Here is a 14,176-nt window from a genome sequence, read left to right as displayed (position 1 = left end):
ACTCCTTCTGAGTACACACTGAAGGGTGGGCAGCTTAGGCAGTGCAAAGCGAGTTGGTACATGAGTCTTCAAATTCCCTCCCAGTATGTAAAGGCACTGTGTGATGTGTCTATTTCTATGCTGTCGTGAAAATAATCCTCCACCATCCTTTGGATGTTGATAGTAGGATCAGGTGGAGTTACGGCAGAGGTGTCACGTTTTTGGTAAAAAAATTTACACCAGACCAGATGTCAAAATGTTGTGCTGAGTCATCTCCATCATCCTTGGGTCTCTTTGGAAAGCTAAGTTTTTTCCTAGCTGCAGTTGAGTGAGAAACTGAAGGAGGAGATGCCGTCCTGTCACGTAACACTTGAGCTGTCATCTTGCACACGAGGAGCTCCTTGCATCTCTTCAGATCTGGGTCAGTTGGAAACAAAGAGAAGACATAGCTTTTAAACCTAGGATCAAGCACAGATGCCAAAATGTAGTGATCCGATTTCAAGATTTTGATAACTCTTGGATCCTGGCAAAGCGAATAAAGCACTTGATCTACAATATCAGCATACTTAGAGCAATTGCTTTGTTTAATCTCATCCATCAGTTTCTCAAGCTGCTTTTCCAAAAGTCTAATTGGAGGAATCACCTGCCTCAAGCTAGCAGTGTCTGAACTCACTTCACAGGTTACTACTTCTAATGGTTTCAGCACCTTGCACAACAGAGAAAGTATTCTCCACTGTGCTTGAATAAAATACATTCCCCCTCCCTTCCCAATGTCTTGGCTTGTGGAGTAAGCGTGGATGGCTTTTGCTGTTCCTCCATCCTCAGAAGCATATACAGGGTGGAATTCCACCATGTCACCACCTCTTGCTTCAGTTGGTGGCAGAGCAAAATAAATTGCTCTTGTAGCTGCTGCAATCTTCTACATGCTGTTGCCGAATGCCGGAAATGTCCAGATATTTTACGGGCCACACATAGCATCTCCTGCACGTCCCTGTCATTTTTAAAAAAGCTTTGCACCACCAAGTGTATTGTGTGAGCAAAACAAGGAATGTGATGAAATTCACAAAGCTGTAATGCTCTCACAATATTGGTGACGTTATCAGAAATGACATATCCTGAGGAGAGTCCAAGCGGGATAAGCCATGTTGCAAAGATATGCCTTAGTTTTTGTAGCAGATTGTCAGCTGTATGCCTGTTAGTGAAGCCGGTGATACACAGAGTAGCCTGCCTCTGAAAAATGGGACATTCTTGGGTACATGCTGCTGCTGTTGCTGCTGGTGAAGGCGAATCACCAACCCAGTGGGGTATCACAGTCATATAATCTTTAGTTTGCCCAGTTCCGCTTGTCCACATATCTGTGGTTAAATGTACAGTGGGTGGAATGGCATTTTGTAGCCCAATAATTACATTTTTATGAACCTTCTGGTAGCAGTGAGGAATATCTTTTTTAGTAAAATGGTGTTGTGATGGAATTTGGCAACGGGGATACAAGACCTCAACTAACTGTCTAAAACCAGCTGCATTAATAGTGGATATTGGACCCAGATCTAATACTAGCATTGTCGCCATGGCGTTTGTGATCCGCTTTGCGACTGGGTGACAGCTTTCATACTTGCTTCCTCTTGCAAACGATTGTTTAATTTCAGTTGTTGTAAACTACTAGAAGTCTTCTTCTTGGTCTGCTTCTGGGATGAAGATTTCCCCCTGCAGCAGCTGCAGCAGCATCGGGACTGACTCTTAAATTTTTTTCTGAGGAATCCAGGATAATGGAGGAGTCATCTAGCCTTAGCAACTGCAGGATGCAGGACTAACTCCTTTCGCTACTGAGGATATTGATGAGGAAGGTGTTGTGGGTGTAGATTGCAGGTGTCGGGATCTAGCTGAAAGAAGAGACCTAGCTGATGCTGGACTGCTTGTTGTTATTTTTTTATAGTGGAAATTTTTGTCTCTTGGGATATTTCTTCCTGCTTTGTATGCTTTGGTTACTGCCTTTACTCCAGACCATGGCTTTGGTCCAACCACCGCCCGGCCCAAGTTACCTCCTCCGCACCTAACTCCTTTGTTTACCTCAGCTCCTCTCATCTTTTGAATCCTCATCTCACCCAGCCTGAAGCATCCTGCCCAATGCACAATGCACTGGATGCCATTCTGGATCCCCCTCCTCCTCTTTACCCTTGGTACTGTGGTACCAACTAGGCCTCCACACTCTGCCTTCCTGATCTCCTGTCTGTCTCCTGGATCTGACAGTCAGCTAACTGCATCATCCAGCCTCATCTACTACTGGGCCCTGAACTTTCATTGCTCCCCTTTAATCCTGGACTCTCCTGTTCTCCTGCATTCTCACCCTTATGCCTGATTCTTCCAGAACCCCACTGCCAGAATATACCAGAACTGCCTGAACCTATGGACACTCATTGGTTTTGTACTCTCCATAACATTACCTAATTGTTATTGCTTTGCATTTTCATTTAGTCTTTTATTTAGTTCTATTATTTAGTTTGATTCACTGCTGGTTGCCTATTGCTGCTCCTCACCTCTGTCTCTACACTCTGATATCTCTTCCTGTTTCTTTTGTGCTTGTTTCTTTTCCGCTCCTCCACTTTTTCTCCTCTCCTGGTCTCTCATCATGCCTCTTCTTTCCTGTCCTATATCCATCCTCTCCCCTATTCCCCTTCCCCGCCCCATCTTCAACACTCACACGTTTTCCAGCAACTCTGCCAGTTTTATTCATATCTACCCACTTCTTTTGTTCCCCTTCCCCTTTGACCTCTGAAACTCCAGACCCAATCCGCGATAAACTGCCCTCTATCCACGACCTCTTTATCTCCAACTCTCTTAACCTTCTTGCTATCACTATAACCTGGCGCTCTTCTTGTGGGCGTAACACCACCCTCTCCCATGGGGGCTTTCTTTCACCCACTCCACCAGACCGGATGACTGTTCAGGAGGTGTACTGGGCCTCCTCCTATCCGCTTACTGTACATTTTGGGTCATTCCCACTGTGTCTTCCTTCTTTTCCGCCTCCTTCAAAATCCACTTAATACATCTCTTCCCCTCATCCACCACTGTGTCTCAGTCATCTTCTCACCCTGGCCCCACTTCCCTTTTTCTTGACAACTTCGCAGCCTGGCTTCCCTCTACCTTTCCTCTGACCTCCCCATCCATTATACTAGGTGATTTTAACATTCCTATTGATAACCCCACTGACCCTACCTCCATCAAACTTCTTCTTCTTCTTCCTCCATTGGCCTCACTCAGTGGTCCTCTTCCCCCCACCCACTGTCTTGGTCACTCCCTTGACCTTTTTACTCTCATCAATGTGCTCTCTAACTCTCCCTTTCCACTCTCCAACTACCATTTCATCTCCTTCCCTCTGTCCTCTTCCCCTGCCCTACCCTGCGTCCTAAATCACCCTGCAATGTGGAATCTAAAAGTTGAATTCAAAGATTATGAGGTCTATTTATTATAGGGAGATAAGACATGCTAAAATCCTCCATATTTACCAAATCTCTCAAAGTTATTGCTGGAGGGTAGCCATTGTCAGGGACCTCCTGTGTTTACCAAGGGCAGCGGCTGTCCTCTGTTTAGTAATGCCATCTCAAGAACAGGCAATCCAAACAACTCCTAGAAGAGAAAGATAGTATTGTACAGAAAAAAACGGTCAACAAATATAATTTGATGACTTACAATGGATTTGATTCAAAGGTTCCTCTCAATATGAGTCCTTCAATGTATGGAAAAGTGTACTACATGAAGCCAAAAGTCTCATAAATTTATAAAAAAAAAACACTTAGTACTCAATTGAGAACAGAACCAAGCTATTGTCAATACAATGGTAACCAAAAGTTGGACTACTACCTAGTGAACATCAAATCCTTAAGAAAAAAAGCTTTTTGTCAGATGAAGAACATAGGAGGGACTACCTAAATTATAGAAAGAAAATAAGGAAATATCAATAGCCCAGGTCAAATCTTTTCATATACATGAAAACATATTATTATCTAAAATCTTTTTTGCTAAGCAGACCCAATACATTGGAAATCCAAGTCAATCCATAACTAACTTGTATGTCAAATATGTAGTCAAATCTATTACCCTTAAGAATTCTAATTTTCTGTACCAAAGGGAATCCATAAATTTATCATTTGTCAATACATTAACACCCAACAAAAAGGTACTTTCACATTGAAAAATATACTGTATTAGAAAATTTGGTAACTGCAGCATCTTGTGAGATTTCTTTTTAGAAACATCAAGAATTGATATGAATTACACGGCATTTTGAATCATTTTAAGATAATACTCAGCAGGTATCCATCAAATGCAACACCTTATGGGGGAATTCAATTGGCCGTGTTATTGTAAAAAGTAACGCAGTCTGCACATTATTACTGATATTACAGTATTAGAGCGCATAATTACCACTAATACGGGAATTTCAACGGCGGCTTTTAACATAGATTTCTGAGCGCGAGCAGAAATCTATGTTAAAAGTACTGTATTAACGGAAATGGGTTTACCACGGTGGTATTCTGGGGGGAATTGAACAAAACATTTTAATAACTAGTTTTATACTTTGCATTATTTTAAGGATAAGGGATTAATTGATATTTGTGTAATTTAAACTTTTATAAGAGCAATACAATACTTTCTAAATTGTTTACACATTTTATTGAAATATGTTACTTACAATGTGATATTGTTTTCTATACTATTATGTATGTAAGACTTTCTATTTAGATTTAAAACACAAACTGCATATTTAGTTGACTTGCATCTTCAGAAAGTTTAAATGTACTTCAATGTTAATAAATATATTTCTTTGTATCTGTTTTCTAACCTTCTGAAAAGCGCTATGGTGCAGTATTGATTAGCTTTGTCAAGAGTCTGAGACATAATGTATAAAGTATGGCCATATAAAACATTTAAAATATTTATATAAAGAAAATTGGTGCAGGGTTAATTGCTAATGGTCATAATGTGCATTTAATGCACTATTTTTTCTAATGTCCAGTTGCTATAATATATATTTAAAGCATGCAATGTAAATAATGTTCCATTATCACTAGTAAAAGTTTAGATCATCAATCAAGGTCTTATTATTTAAGTGAGGGCTTGAACATACGGGCGTTGAAAGACCTGTTTGTAGCAGCGGGTTTTAAACATGCTCTTACCATTTACCTGCAGTATCATGTACTATGTATTTAATGAGTGATGCCATAGAACTCCATTATATTGTACCAAGGGTTAAGGGTTAATGCTTCTGAACGACACAGACAATGTTGAAATTGATGCAAACAAAACTGAAGCAAACTCTTATTAGAAGGTGTGTGGACAAGTCCATTTGCTTACATTATATTTTGGAGCCACAGCATCAATACAGATGTACACAGATGTAGCAAGCATTAAATTGTAATAGGCGCACCACATAGCATACATGTAATGCACCATGTCATTTTCAGTAAACACATTGGGCCTAATTCAGGAAAGTAAATTTCAAAACATGAAAAAACATTTGATATGATGCCTTAAAAAATATAAAATGTAAACACTACTCGTATGTAGCCTAATAGTCAAGCAGCTGCAATATACAGAGTTGATACAACAGAATTCAGCGCTTGCATAAACACAATGGTAGGGACTCTACAAGTGAGGTGGTTGACAGATGTTGGATAAAAGCTATGTATTCATTCAGAACACATATACCACACATTTATGAGAGATTATGTGCCAATTAAAACAAAACAAATAAACAAATAATCAGATAAACAATAACGGTGACAGTTGAGAAAAGTCCATACAATTTGAAGCAGTCCACTATTGATCAATGTATAAGGATCCCTAATCCAATAGACGGTACTTGCTCAAACAATCGGAAAAGAGAAACGTCAATGAATAAATGGATAGTCACAGATACTTGCATGTAGTCCTTCCATATGTAGTCAGTGGTCAGCAAGGTGTAAATGAGACCACGTCCCGAGCGGTATAAAGCAGCTGTATTCCAATGTTGATGCTGTCGTGAAGCGAGATGGCGTGCGTTCCAGCTTGGAGTGCACGTGGCTGTTTCCGGAGGTGGACGTGGTCCCCAATGAGTTACGTCACAGATTGATGGCATACCCCACTATACCTGCTTTCTATTACCCACCCAAAGTTCACAAAAATGCCTCCCGTCCCCCTGGTAGGCCCATAGTATTAGGCATTAACTCCATCACCTCCAACCTCTCACAATATATAGACACTCTCCTACAAAAATAAATAAAGGATCAAAAATATTTTCTTCAAGACACATCACATATTCTGAACATTCTGCAAGATGTACAATGGGGGGAAGGACTATTGGTTAATAACTAGTGGTGTTACTTCCTTATGCACAGTTATAGATCATGATACTCGGATTCTATAAATTCCCAGCTTGCCGCCGCCATCTTCACTTGGGCATTGATCAGGGAAGCGGGAGGTTGGGTTTTGTTAGTGGTGCTGTGTCCTGTGATCTGTCCTGCTGAGTCCAGTGGTGCTTTGTCCTGTGCTCTGTCCTGCTGAGTCCAGTGGTGCTTTTTCCTGTGCTCTGTCCTGCTGAGTCCAGTGGTGCTTTGTCCAGTGCTCTGTCCTGCTGAGTCCAGTGGTGCTGTGTCCTGTGCTCTGTCCTGCTGAGTCCAGTGGTGCTGTGTCCTGTGCTCTGTCCTGCTAAGTCCATTGGTATAAAAAAATTATAAAAAAATTATAATTTTTTTTTATAAAAAATGTATAAAAAAATTAGTACTGCAATATCTAAATACGTTCACTGTTCCTGCAGTAAAAAGGAATTTCTACTGCAATATCTAACTACGTTCACTGTTCCTGCAGTAAAAAGGAATTTCTACTGCAAGATATAACTATGTTCACTGTTCCTGCAGTATAAAAAAAATACTACTGCAATATCTAACTACGTTCACTGTTCCTGCAGTACAAAGGAATTTCTACTGTAATATCTAACTATGTTCACTGTTCCTGCAGTAAAAAGGAATTTCCACTGCAATATATAACTACGTTCACTTTTCCTGCAGTATTAAAAAATACTACTGCAATATCTAACTACGTTCACTGTTCCTGCAGTAAAAAGGAATTTCTACTGCAATATATAACTACGTTCACTGTTCGTGCAGTATAAAAAAAATACTACTGCAATATCTAATTACGTTCACTGTTCCTGCAGTAAAAAGGAATTTCTACTGCAATATCTAACTACGTTCACTGTTCCTGCAGTATAAAAAAAATACTACTGTAATATTTAACTACGTTCACTGTTCCTGCAGTATAAAAAAATTAGTACTGCAATATCTAACTACGTTCACTGTTCCTGCAGTATAAACAATATTGTGAGGTGTTCAGAATAGACTGGAAATTAGTGGAAATGAATCTTATTGAGGTTAATAATAGTGTAGGAGTGAAAAAAATAAAATATGGATTTTATCACTTTTTAGGCTTTTTTAAAAAAAAATCAGAGCCCAAAACCCAAAATCAGAACCAAAACCTTTAGTGGGGTGTTTTGGCAAAACCAATCCGAACCCAAAACCTCAAGCTAATCAGAACCCAAAACCCAAAACACGAAAAGTGGCCGGTGCACACCCCTACCATTTATACTGCCATACATCAATTGAAGCTACTATACATAGGAGAAACCCTAACGGTTATATTTCAGTACATAATATATACCCTACCCTCATTGGTACATATATATCGATCCATTAGCACATTGCAGAAAGTTTGCCATAGAGGTTTTATGATTCACAATGTATCATCAAATTAAGTGATTTATTGTCACTTAGATCTTCATCTGTAACATGGAATGTGTAATTTTTATTAATTTTATGTATGATGTTATTCCACTATCACAATCATGAAATGTAACACTTCCAATTGACTTAGTCTGTTTCATGCACATGTGTAACAATTGCATACACTTATTAATATAGATTGGCAAGCCTTATAGCAATTTTGTACCATCTGATGTAAAGAGAATCTTGTTCCACAGAGTGTATCTATCCACAACAATATCCTGATGACAGATATACCATTCTGAATTACAATATTAAACACAACATATGATGGACAAAAATGCTATCTTTCCGAGCAAAGGTGTCGAAAGTTTAGTTAACCCAACCAATTAGAGTCAGATATGCATTATATATCCACCTCCAGAAACAGCCTTGTGCACTCCAAGCTGGAACACACGCCAGCTCGCTTCACTGCAGCATCAACATTGGAATACAGCTGCTTTATACCGCTCAAGATGCGGTCTCATTTACACTTTGCCAACCACTGACAACATATGGAAGGACTAAACGCAAGTATCTGTGACTATCCACTTACTTATTTCATCTATTGACTTTTCTCCTCTCCAATTGTTTGACCAAGTGCCGTCTATTGGACTAGGGATCCTTCTACATCGATCAATAGTGGACTGCTTCAAATTGTATGGACTTTACTCAACGTTCACAGTTATTGTTTATCTGATTATTTGTTTTAATTGACACATAGTCACTCATAAATGTGTAGTATATGTGTTCTGAATAAATACATAGCTTTTATCCAACATCTGTCAACCACCTCACTTGTAGAGCCCCTACCATTGTGTTGACTCAAGCACTGAATTCTGCTGTATCATCTTATCTATGGGGGCTGGACTCCCCCACACCCTAGCTTCTGAGTCATAAAGACACCTACAACATCAGATATCAACATATATCCTGCTGTGCGTATCCCACAAACCACATCCTCTGCAATATACAGAGTGGCTGCAAACGACCTGTAAACAAAACACCACATATAATAAAATGAATTGCAGTGCTAAAAACCTCAAAGGCTAATCATGACTAGAATAACACATCATGTAATAAATCATGAAAAATGGTCACGAATAACCATAGAAAATATTTATTAATAACATGTAAACATACTATGTAACAATAGAATGTTATATAAATGGATGCTGATAGCCTGCAATGCGCCAGCTAAAACACAAAATGCATTAATATAAAAACCACAATCAAATGGATAAATAACATTGATAGAAAATGTTGATAGCACAGTGCACTGTGATCGAAATAGTTAAATATAATAAAAAATACACCAATCCCCTCTTAGCGATACAATATAAAGTCCTTATTAGACAGCTCTCACAAAAAGTAGCAAAAGAAGTTGGCCAATGATAAAAAGAAGATAGAAATAATTCCACTCATATGAACTGTAATAAATCTGATCCAGTGTTCACAGAATATGTTGGTATCTACTATATAAATGCCTAGTGGCGTGTGTGGGAAAAAAAAACCAAGCTGCAGCGCCACCTGCTGGGCAGAGTTGTACACTGACCTATATATTTCTTGAAGGAGAAGTGACAGTTGGGAGTGGTTGGTGGTTGCCGGGGGAGACAGTGGGGAGTTTTTAACACCTTAAGTAGCTTGATGAAGGATGTGGCGATGAAGATGAAGGATGAGGTGATGGAGAAAAATGATGAGGTGGTGACATGTGGACAAAATCACGTTAAAAAAGGGCGCTTGCATCGGGATGTAACGCTCTTCCCCTGAGGAGGCCTGGGCTAGGCCCAAATGCATGACAAGAACCTTTTTAACACCTTAAGTAGCTTGATTTGACTAGAATGCATGAGTATCATGCACGGGTTAACTTGTAAATGTTAATAACTTGGAAGAATGTGTGTGGCTGTTAATAATACAATGTCAACAATCAGCCAAATTCTTCTTGGGCAAAAAGACTGTTTATATTTCATTCTTATCTAAAACATTTGGGATTAACATATTGTTGTCTTTGATGTGCTGCAGTTCTCTTTCTTTAAGCAGGGTTAATTTCTGTTTTTTATGTGGTCACAAATCACCAGCTGTATTGCATATTAACCTTTATTGGTAATTCAGGAAAGTAAAGCAAAACAAGAAGTAACTTTGCACTTTGGCAAAACCATGTTGCATTGAAGGGGATATAAATTTAAAATGTGGGGACATATTTATAGTTGGGGTAGGACATGTCCTACATCTACTTTAAATTTCAGTGTACAAATAAAGCTATCAAGTATTTGTGTTATACATAAAAAAAACACCCAGTATTTAACTTATGTGCAAAAAATAAAGTATTTGCACCCCTTGGTTTGCAACATGGCTTATCCAAGAGAAAATTTACTCCTTTATTTTGCCTTACTTTCCTTAATGAATCAGGCCCATTGTGTCACGTTACCAATGTTGTATTATCTCAGTTACTTTTTTTTATATGGATTTCCCATTGATTTGAAAAACCATGAAAAATAAGTAAATAAATCAAACAGACAGCATGTCTCCCATAAATGAATAACCAGCAATGAGCATGGGTTCCCTCTGTAAAAGTGGCAACCAGCACCAGGTAATGCCAGACTGGACTGGTTACACTGTAAATGAGATAACTGCAGCATGGTCTACCCTGTTATATTGCGCAACCAACCCAGTCAGCATGAGAGAGAATATCCTACTAAAATTGGACCAGCATAAAACGTGTGAGGTCTTCTTCCCAGGGCAAACCTACCCCGTTCTGAATAGCATTGTGACTTTTCCTGACTCCACTTGGCCGTTGGGTTCTTGAATGTAAAAAATAGATTCAGTGCTTTGGGGAAATAGATGTCTTAGCAATCCCAGGCAGCTTTCGGAACTATAAACATTATAATGCCCTGGCAGTAACATGAAGCACCACATTAGTACCTATTGGAAAAAAAAAGACATTTTTAAAAACATTTTTTTTAAATAAAGACACCCCAAACCCATATTTACTATTTTATTAAGCTTCTAAATTCAAAAAGAATATTCTTCCTAAAGTCCACAGGGAATCTTCTTCCACAACATAAAATAAAGGAATCAGTCGGATAAGCCATACGTCATCTAACCAAGTAGAGTTTATGTTACATGTACGAGGTATGTCTATTAAATAACAAGACTGTGATTCCACCTAGTAAACAAAGCAGTCAGAAACGGTTATAACTGCATATGTAGTAACCTTGAACTTGTCTGACCCTGCATGACAAGCTGCAACACTCTATGACGTTGAGTTGATTGTGAGTCGCCATTTAGTTTGGTTCTGTTTTCTGTAGAGTGTTGAAAAAATTAAAAGTTGAACAATGTGTCAAGTTTAAATTTTTTGTAAAATTGCACAAAACACCAACAGAATGTTTACAAATGCTTACTACGGCCTATGGGAATGACTGCCTGTCTCGTGCGCATGTGTTTGAGTGGCGCAAAAGATTTAGTGAGGGACGTGAGAATGTCGAAGATGATGAACGCCCTGGACGACCTTGCACTTCAGCAACTGAAGAAAATGTAGGAAAAATCAGTCAGATTGTTCAAAAAGACCGTCGACTAAGTGTTCGAATGATAGCTGAATCCGTGAACATTGACAAAGACACCATATGGAAAATTTAGCATGAGGATCTTAACATGACAAAAGTTTGTGCAAAGATGGTCCCAATGGTTCTCACACCAGAGCAAACAGAACGTCGCAAGGAATGTTGTTTTGACATTCTGCAGCAACTTGACACAGATCAAAACCTGTTTCATAAAGTAATCCCTTGTGATGAGACCTGGATCTTCCAGTACGTTCCTGAAACCAAAAGACAGTCAATGCACTGGAAAACACTGTCATCACCAAGAATGAAAAAAAACTGGTCAAAGCAAGTCAAAATTCAAAGCAATGCTCATTGTTTTTTTCGATATCAAGGGTGTTATTTTGGAAGAATGGGTTCCAGAAGGCACAACAGTTAATCAACATTATTACAAGGAAGTTTTGCAAAAGCTGAGAGAAAGAGTCAGAAAGAAACGGTCGCAACTGTGGAAAAATGGTTTCTTTCTTCACCAGGACAATGCCCCTGCTCACACAGCACTTTCTGTGAAGCAGTTTTTGACCGACAAACACATTATTACACTTGAACATCCTCCATATTCGGCGATTTAGCACCATGCGATTTTTATCTTTTCCCAAAAGTTAAATCATAAGGGACACATTTTGAGTCAATTGATGCTGTAAAGAAAAAATCGGCAGATATGTTGAAACAAGTGACAGAAATTGATTTGCTCCATGCCTTCGACCAGTGGAAAACAAGACTGCAGCGATGTATTAGAGCAAATGGGGAGCATATTGAAGGGGACAAACATTAAATTTGTAATACCAAAAAAATAAAGTTGAGTTATTTAATCAGTCTCGTTATTTAATAGACATACCTTGTATAAAGCATCTTTGTTCCTAAAATTCTCCACGCACCAGCAAAGTTATTTGGTTCCGACCCTACAATTAGTGCATACAGTGTTCATAATTGTGAATCCATATGATATCATCATGTGATTTCACTGGAGATTGCCTCCTGGTAGCCCAATTGATTGTGACAGCCAGAAATTGGTAACATCTTCAAAACTGTTCTGCAGAATACTCATTCTGCATTTGGGTGTGGTATTTCATATGTTTCTCTGGCAAAATTTGTCCTTAAGTGTTCTAGTAAAATGACCGGGTGGGCTACGAAATTACAATCACAATAATGCCGACATCAATTACATTAACACAAAAATGCCAATAAGTACAATGGGGAGACACCCAAAGACACCCCTTTTGTAATTCCACAATGGCTTGAAACACCTTCTGCTCTTCAGTCCAAAGGATTCAAAAACAATCCACCAGAACATTCTTTAAAAAAATAACAAACCACGCTCGTATTGCCCCCTTAATGCCGGCAATGTGACTGTCGTCATTTTCAGTGTCGGCAATCACACTACTGGCATTTTCTCGTGTTGGTGTTTCTACCATGGCTGTTGGAAATATTGTCTGTAAGTTTTTGTGTAAATCACTATTTCCTACATGTCGGTATTGTACCTATTAGCATTTTAGTGTTGATGTAATTGATGTCGTCATTATCGTCATTGTAATGATGACTACCGCCGAAATGACCCATATTATTTTAGCTCTGCCAGGGAATACCCTAACCATTTACTAAATTAGTTCATCCCTTCACATTTCTCTGGTCACTTCTGATCTCCAAATACTCCCACTCTAAGCATTTTTGCAGCTGTAGTATACCATAGGGAATTGAATAAGTTAATCATATTTGGTATTGATGTACTTGGGAAAACGAACTGATTAAATTGTGGTGTGAATTTCTACAGCTAATGCCACAACTAACAAACTTGAAATTGCAAGCTTTTCATTAATTTTCACTACATAAAAATTATGTAATATGCTATTTTCACAAATGTTAGATATATACATTTGTAAGTCAAAATAATATATACCACCTTCTAATAAAATGTCAGTTTGCATCAGTACGTTTTTGCTCGTGAACAGAAAAGATTTTTTTTGTCATTCCCTAATCATGTCTTTTTATGCATCCTACTCACTAAACGTCATACTTGAAGAAGCGAAGACTCCTACATTCTCTAACAATGTACTTTCGTTGGTGTTTCTTTGAGCAATTACTTTTCTGCTCCTGAAGCTTTAATCATCAGATTCTGGCAAACCTTTAGTTACCTTTTCTCAAAATCCTTCTGTGATGATTGCGGAGTTAAATCACCTTTGATAAAAAGATTCTGTACTGCCCTCCCTTTAGTTTCAACTTGCAGTGTTAAAGAAAAATGTAACTAAAATGCTGCTTGCTTCTATAAGAATAAATTATTTGGCAAAATGTACAAGTAGGCAAGAAAATAAAATCATATTTATGTACACCCAGGGGCAGGCTGGGCTGGGGGGCAAGGAGGCATATGCCCCCCGGGCCAGTACCATAGTGGCTACCTTGGACTGGGTCACTGGGCCAATTGCATTTTTTTCCCTTTAAAATAAGCTGCTGAGTTGAGTTTTGGCCCCCGGGCTAAAATGTACCTGCCCTCCCCTGTGTACACCCACTGGCTTTCACAAAGTGATTGGGTAAACAATCTAAGTGTTATCAATTTCAAGTATTAAATAATAACTATAGCTAATATAGAAAGAGCATGAGGTGAGCTGCAGTGAAATGTTGCTGATTTGTGAAGTCTCAAAGGTATAAGCTTCAAGTTTCCCTTTTGATTCACCATTCCACATAATGTTATTATGCACTGTATTTGTGTAATACCCTGCAAATTAGGGGATATTTTATATTTATTTCCTTGACAGGGAGAATGCCAGAGTATCTGTTTAAATATCATGTTTTTGTCAAGAGAGAGTGAGAGTGAGG

Source organism: Mixophyes fleayi, chromosome 4, assembly GCF_038048845.1.
Source record: "Mixophyes fleayi isolate aMixFle1 chromosome 4, aMixFle1.hap1, whole genome shotgun sequence".
Taxonomy (NCBI): Eukaryota; Metazoa; Chordata; class Amphibia; order Anura; family Limnodynastidae; genus Mixophyes; species Mixophyes fleayi.
This window is presented reverse-complemented; position numbering follows the sequence as displayed.